We start from the raw sequence: 8,466 nt of genomic DNA, 5'->3' as shown, positions 1-8,466 counted from the left end.
ATTAGCCTTTAATGGAATACCCCATTAAACTTATTATAAAAGAGTTCGGTCCCTTCTTAAAAACATATAAAAGCAATATTGTACCTATTCACAGTCATTGTGTTTTGGTTTTGTGTGTTATTAGGTAGAAAGACCAATTTCATATATCAATAATCTATCGGATTTGAAGTTGACTCGACATCAACTATGGCATATCAGGTTTGTCTAAATCTCTGAATTTTCAATTTTTGTATTTTCTAACCTATATGTGTATGGGTTATAATGTTTGGGTTAATTGATTAGTTGCAAGATTATATGTTTTGAAATTCATGTAATTAATCCAACACTAATTACTGACATGAGTGTTAGCTTCAATCTTTGCCTCAAGCATGTGAATTTATGCATTCAGTTGTGACAAATCTGTTGAGCCAGGAAGTGTTTAGTATGATCTATAATACTATCATTTTTCAATATTGATTTTGGGTGAGAGACATGTACCGAATCAAACCTCTTACCAAATCAAGACTCTTGTATGTAATTCTAAGTGCTACGAACATAAGATTAATTTTGTTAAGGACTACTATGTTATTGCTTGAATGAATAACTTATAGGGTATTATAATAAAGGAGCATTTTGTGCATAAATAATGGGTACAAATGTGCACAAATGATGATATATTAATATGTAAGTAAATATTGTTTTATCTTTAATCATAAAATAACAGGTTTATAATTTGTATGTATTGTTTATATACATAGTTTTATTAATTATAATATATTCATTGACTCTGGTTAACTGTTTACTTGTATAAGACGGGGGGGAATTAATCTTTAATCTTCAATACTTTTCTGCCTTCTCTTGCTACTAAACTCTTCGGAAAACCTCTCCGATCATCAAACACCCTTGCTCTGCAAACCAGGGAAACGCTCAGACTTAATAGGAATGACTTGATAAAAAAAATATCCCTAAAACGCCGATAACGTAGCTTATATAAACGGTGCACAACCTCTACTCTCAATCCTCCTCAAACAATTACAACTAATTCTTCTTATTCAACTGTAAACCAAGAAGTTTAGCTTCCAAAGCTTGATCCAACTGAGAATAAACTTACTTCATCCTTTGTTGTACCCATCTATGCGCGTCCAATTTAACTAGATCCAAAACATGTCATTTGCATTTTATATTCACAACAAGTAAAACATCTTATATTAACTGCAAAAAAAGAACCCACTACTACTGTAGAAGCTCTCTTTAATCCTGAGTGGCTAGCTACCATCAATGTTAAATATGATGGTCTTGTATAGCTAACAATACATGTACCATAGTGTCTTAAACTGCTAATATTCATTTAGTGGGTTGTAAAAGAGTTTTCAAAGTTACAAATAAACACCAAACTCTGAATTTACACCATCGGATTAGTTCAATCAAGTAGTGTTTTTTCTTTCTTAATAGCAAATCAATAGAGAAGACGAAAAGAAACGAAAGCAAACTTTATTGTTATTCGAATCGAAAGACCGCTGCAGATATACTACATCTGTTTGCAAAGCGATATCGTCAACCTTTGTACAGCACACCGTTTCACTTATTTGCCACTAACCATCCTCTAACAATCTCAACCTTCTTCCGTTAATTCTTCTTTTCGTAACACACCAACTTCGCTTATTTTTACAAGGTGCTTAGTACCCTTCATCAATTACTGGAAAAAAAAAAAAACAAACCTTCATCGTTTTTGAAATAACCAGCATACTTCTCAATAGATAATCGATAATAAAGGAGTAATTTGTTTTGTCTTGGAAGATAGACAACAATATATAATTTACTTTTAAAATGTTCGGGTTTAATTTATCGTCCAACAGATACTAGACGATGTTTCAGTGGATGATACTGCATCATCAAAAGGTTGTCAGACTATCCTACTAAAGTGTTTCTTAAACTCAGTGCACAAATTGAAAATGCAAATTTTTGTGAATTTTCTAGCAAGATTTCAAGAAATATTAGACTTTGAAAGATCTTTTAAAATATTAGATTCCTTTTTAAAGCCTCTCAAAGACGGCTTGAAAGCTGATAAATCAGAGACTCGTAAAGCCTTAATATAATAATCTTGATCAATCAAACCATTGTTGGTCATTATACCAAAGATTTCCCATATAAAATAGTAATATGCAAATTAATTAACTCAAAATGAAAGCTCATTCAATTAATAATTAATACAAATTAATATATATGCATGTATGTGTGCATGTATAGTACAACGCACAATGCATCGAAACTGAAAGGTAAGGCTTCCTTTTTTCCATTGCCTAAGAACTTGTTTTTAATCTCATCAATCACACTCGTGTCCAACTGCAAAGCGTTTGCCAGAATATCATTAGAGATGCGGGGATTAGATTCGAAAACGGCATTGGCCACGGTGATAACACCAGGGTTTTGGCTACTCAAGGAAGAGATTACAACTGCACTTCCATTCCCCACATTTCTTTGGAAGTGAACAAGTCCTGCTGGGAACACAAACACATCATCCTTTTCAACCACCTTTGTGATGAGTCTGTTATCAGGATTTGAAGTCACAAAACCAACCAAGAGAGTGCCTTCCAAGACAGTTAGAATCTCTGTTGCTCGGGTGTGCAAGTGAGGAGTACTCAGACCCCATGGTGCATAGTCAATGCAAGCCATCGATATACCAAGGGTGTCAAGTCCAGGAAATTGAGCCACAAACACAGCGGGTCACCATTGAGCCCAGGGGATTCGATGTGTTGCCCGTTACATTGAGTCCACTGAAGAAAAAAATGGTTGGCTTGTACAAGTTTGGAGTCGAAGCCGGCTAGGCCGTTAACTATTGCTCTATCACACAAAATTAGCGACGTTAGTTTTATATATATATAATTTAAATGCATATTTAGAAGTCCTCACTTGAGGTATTAGTGTCAGCAACGCAGAAATCTTGCAAAGGTCATATGCGATGGCCAGAGTACAAGTGATAGATAGCAAACAAAGTAAGAGAGTGTTCTTCGCCATTTCAATTTCTCCTGAACTTTTAATTGAAGTTGTGAAGATGAAACATGAGTTTTCTATGTGTAGACGAAGTTGAAGTGGTTACAAATTTGAATGCATAAATCATCTGAAGAGAGAATACGTCAGCGATGAAGAAAGAAACCGTTTGCATATTCCTTAAATGTTCAAGAAATCTTCAGTCTAACAGGACTGCAAATAGAAGAAGCATACCTTCAATCCAAGTGTTCAATTTTCATGCAATTTGTTTTCTTATTTGTAAACCACTTATTATATGAGTATTCATTGATCGCCCCAATGTTATTAAAATATCCATTTAATTTTGTTTTGCCATATGTGATTAATTAATCAAGTTACTATTATAGATGCAGCAACGGATTACAAACTTTTTATATGGCATTGGTATTTTACTATTTTGTTAATGAGTTAAAAACTTGAATTACAAATTTTAATTATACATTTGAATCACATATTAAAATTATGAATTAAAGTCAAACTCAAATTACAAATCCATACTACGGATTCAAATTATAAATTTAAGTCAAATTTGAACAAAATTAAACCAACACCTTTTGACTCAAGCTTGATTCAGTTTGAAAAACGAGCCAACTCTTCAAATCAAGTCAAATTGAGCTAAGCTGATTTTCGAAACTGAGTTAACTTGATTTGGATCCAACCCTATTAGTTGTTGTCTTTGAGCTGTTGGCTGTACATATATGAAATACAGTCTATAGGGTCAGATTCGAGCCGAGCCGAGCCAAGCTCAAGCTCACTTGAGCTCAAGCTCGACTCGGTTCACATATAGTTGAGCTCGAGCTCGTCAAGCTTGTGAAAGCCAAACTCAAACTCGATTTGAATTCGGCTCGACTCATTTTTCGTTATTAAAATGACGTTGTTTTAATACATATTGGTCAAAATGACGACGTTTTGTATCAAAATTTTTAATTAGAAAATCTAACAAATAGCTCGAGCTCGAGCTTGGCTAGGGCCAACTCGTTTTAGGCTTGTCTGAGCCGAGCTCAAGCTGGCTTGGTTCAAGTCCAACCTTAAGGGTCTGGCATATTAAACCAAATTTGACCTAGCGTTGATCTTAACTAGAGGCATCAACTGGGTCTCACCAAATGGAAGCCCAACCCAAAGCCTAAAAATAAGGCCTAGCCTGAAAGGGCTAGACCGGGTACTATAGTGTGTTGGGCTTGACCCATGGGCCTTCTGGGCTAGGTTATGACCTAGGTATTAGGCCTATCGGCTGGCTCAGCCTAGCTTGGTATTGTTGAAATATTGAAAAAAAAATTATATAACAATAAAAGCCAATGACTTTTGCTCTAGCAGACTGCTTCTACTATCAGAGTAGACGTCATTTGCTTCTATAGCAGGCAGAGGCTCCTACCAAAAGCAAAAACCGTTGTTTTAATTTAATTTTTTTCTCCTATCTAAACAACCCAAATCTTCTCCATTTTCCAATTTTATTTACAAATCCCTCAATCTGAATTCTTTCATTATATTCTCAATCTCATTTTCTCTTATCATCTCCCTTTAAAAAACTGTTTGAATTCGCAAACAATATTATTTGTATTTATAATTTTATTTTCATTTTAATTTTATCATTACAAAATATTACAAATGGATCTAAGGTCAAATGAATTCAATCTATTTGAATATTATCATGTTGGCACTAATGATATTATTGATGATGCACAAGATGGAACAAGTGGAGCACCAACAGGTGAAAGTGGTACAGACACAAGTTCGTATTTGATAGAGAGAAAAAGAAAACAAATGTCAATAGTGTAGGAGCACTTCAATTAAATACAAGAAAAGATTAAAAAAAAAACTAATTCGTCAAGCAATATGTAAATATTATGGTTCTTGTTTGATATGAGCAAGTATGAGTGGCACAACACATCTTCGTTGACACATTACTGATTATTGTAAAACAAAATCAACATGAGCTTAAAGGGCAAAAACAAATTATATTCACTTAATTGCAATCTGTTTTTTTTGACACCAATTCAACAAGAGGCTTGAGCAATTTGAACACAGGGAAGAAATGTCAACTTTCACATATAATCAAACAAAGATGCGAGACTACATGACTAGATATGTAGTTACTTTTGATCAATCTTTTAGTTTACGGAAGATAAAATTTTAAAATGGATGATGCAAAATAATGTTTAACCAACACTTAGAAGAATTCCTAGGGTAACTCTTAGGTCAAACATCCTGATAAATTATAAATTAATGAAATTAAAAGAAATTGAAAAATTAAGTAATTTTTATGGTATTATTTCAATAACTTTTGATTTATGGATGTTATAAATCAATATATAAGGTACCTATGTGCAACTGCACATTAAATTAATTTTGAATGACAATTATGCAAAAAAATTATTGCATTTAAAAATTTAGAATATCTGTATGATAGTCTTACAATTTATCGTGTAATAGAAAATATTTTTTAGGAATATAAAATTAATTTGTTTTGATAATGCCAAAAATAATGATAAAGTTATTGAATAAATATATAATCATTTATCTCCTCCATTTAATGGAAAGTTATTTCATGTTAGGTGTACATGTTATGTTATTAATTTAATAGCTTAAGAAGACTTGACCTGGTTAAAAAACATACACAAATAATTAGAGATGTCATTTCACACATTTCATCATCCCTATCACAGGTGCAATCATATCATCACTTATGTAGATCAATGGGGTTAAGATGAAAAAAATAAAAAGTAGATATTAAAACTTGGTGGAATTCAACATACCTTATGTTGAAAACATGTGAAGGGTATGAACTTCTTATAACACGGTACTTTAATATCCAACTAAAAGATTTAACAAATCTTGTTTTTTGGATAGATCAAGATTGAGAGATCGCTATGACTCTAATGAAAATGTTAGTGTTAATGAAAACAACCACAAACCATTGCTCAATTGTTTATTATTCAACTACTTGTTCAATAATATATAATATAGTAGAAATAAGTGATCTTTTAAAAGAACATGAATCTCATCATACTTTTTCGAATATATCTAGGCACATGAAACAAAAGTTTAAAAAATATTAGAGTGAAATTCTTTTACTTTATTTCCTAACTACTACCTTAGATCTTAGGACAAAAACTAATGGACTACAAAATTTATTTGATGTTATAAATGAAAATTTGTCAATTAATAGCAATATTAATTCTGTTGAATATGTTTAAGATTTTTTATTTGGAATGTATAGTACTTATGAACAAAAATATGGAAGGACTAGACAAAGTTCAGAACTAGAGGTAAGTTTTGATAGTTCAAACAAAAAAAAGTCACGCATATGATCACTCTTACACAAAGGTAAACAACCTACCAGTTAAAGTACAAATTATAGTCAATTTTATTATTGTATCAACATTGACCATTATCCAAAATTTTTTCAACGATATAATGTTAACAAACTAGATGTTTTGACATAGTGGAAAAAAAGGAAAAAAATTTTCCTATGTTTGTCGCCATAACCCGAGATCTACTAACATCTCTAATGTCGATTGTAGCATCGAAATAAGTTTTTAGTCCAGACGGATCCGTGCTAGATGATAGACAATTCAATTTATACCTAAACAAGGTTGAGGTGATTATGTGTATAAAAGATTGGGTTAAAGTTGATTTCGAATTATAGAATTGAGGGACAGAAGATATCTTTGAAGAATTCAAAAATTTGGATGTTGAAGATGAGTAGATAAATAGTATGATATATATATATTTTATTTATGTTTATAATTATACAATATGTAAATTAATTTATTTGTACTATATTATAATATTTTTTATGATATAACCATAGTATTCCTACAATACAAAAGAGAGATTATCAATAAAATATTTGAGATACAGTCATCGGTTTTAATAATTAAAAATAATTTGTATTTAAATTTTTTAATTAAAAAATTTTAAAATATTGCTTAAACGGGCTGACTTGTAGACCAACCCATGGATCAACTCGATTAAGGCTCAACTCGATCTGACCCTATATATATAGGGTCAGGCCTTAGGTCTTAAAAATTTCATAAGCTAGCCCAACCTGAAGACTCATCACTATATAGACTTAAGGCTCGGTCTATTGCCACCTCTAATCTCAACCAACCTAATTGGGGTCATTCATACGATGGACCTTTGGACTTTCTTTTGGGCCTAAAATCTTTTAATTTTCACAACTGTTGAAATGATTCTAGTTTAATTTATAAAAAAATAATAACAAACGAGTTATTAAAACCTTATTGATGAACCAAAGATATCCTAATACAAAGTTTTAAACTTAATTTTTTTTATAAAAACTTGTACAGAAGTCATTCCCATTTTATACATTAAATAAATAACATTTCATTCCCTTTGTATGTCTTATATATCCCTCACAATTGTTCATAAAATAAAATAGTAAATAATTAAATTAAAAGTTCTGAAAAAAAAATTAAAGCTTTAAGAAATTCTTGCAAATAATCTCAAGAACATATAACTGTCTTGTTATGTGGTCAATCTCTAACTTGGTTAAACTCATGAGAAATGTATCCAAACATTTAGCTATTATATAGTGGCCAACTTTGTAAGTAACTCGCAATGAGCAAATGCCACACTTATATACCACTCACTTATATTGTGTTTATTAGATATAGGATTTTAGAGACAAGTGCATTGTTACTTGTATCTAAGAATACTTTAGGTTACTAGGTCTGTCATTTAGCTCATGCTCTGATACCATATCGAAAATATATATTGAGTCTACAAGTGTGGAGATCAAAACCCGTATTACACAAAACCAATTGGTTTGTGTTAAAGTCTAATCACTCACACTTATATATCACTTACACTCCTATACCACTTATTTATATTGTATTTATTAAATGTGAGACTTTATTTTCCAATAGTCAAATTACTCTAAAAACATCTTATTTATTTATTATTATTATTTTGTCTATGCAAAATCACACTATAAAATATCTCATTCATTATCCCCTTGCCCAAGATAACACCCATAGTTTTATGTACTTACTGTTGGTGGTGACTTCTTAACTTAGTCTATATATATCTACTTCCATCTCTCAAGTTTATGACATAGTGAACATCATGTATCTTTCTGAAAAATTTTGAACGTGATACCAAAAACATATTGAACTGTGTTCATAACATTATTAATACTAGAATTGTAAGCTTAATTATATTTATAACTTCGACTACAACAAAAAAATTATTTTGATTAATACCAAGTGGATATGATATGCAATATCTTATGAGATAACACTGACTATAACCAAAAAAAGGTCTTAACAATAATACAATAAAATTATATATAACCGACTGGATAATCAGATAATATATCATTATGTGATTAAAAAATTTTTAAATAGGCCAAAAGACTATTTCCCACCCAAGTTTAGGTGCGTTCTCAAAGTCACATCATGGGGTTTGAAAAGCCAAAACTCTCACCCATCCATTTAA

The 8,466-nt window shown here is 31.2% G+C and overlaps 1 pseudogene; it reads right to left on the bottom strand.

Annotated features, from left to right (window-relative positions):
- Positions 1 to 802: 802 nt before the first annotated feature.
- On the bottom strand, positions 803 to 2,994 carry LOC123219688 (annotated as a pseudogene).
- Positions 2,995 to 8,466: the final 5,472 nt, after the last annotated feature.

This window comes from Mangifera indica, chromosome 6 (assembly GCF_011075055.1).
Source record: "Mangifera indica cultivar Alphonso chromosome 6, CATAS_Mindica_2.1, whole genome shotgun sequence".
NCBI classification, from domain to species: Eukaryota; Viridiplantae; Streptophyta; class Magnoliopsida; order Sapindales; family Anacardiaceae; genus Mangifera; species Mangifera indica.
Note: the sequence above shows the minus strand (reverse complement) of the source record. Positions and strands in the feature narration are given on the sequence as shown.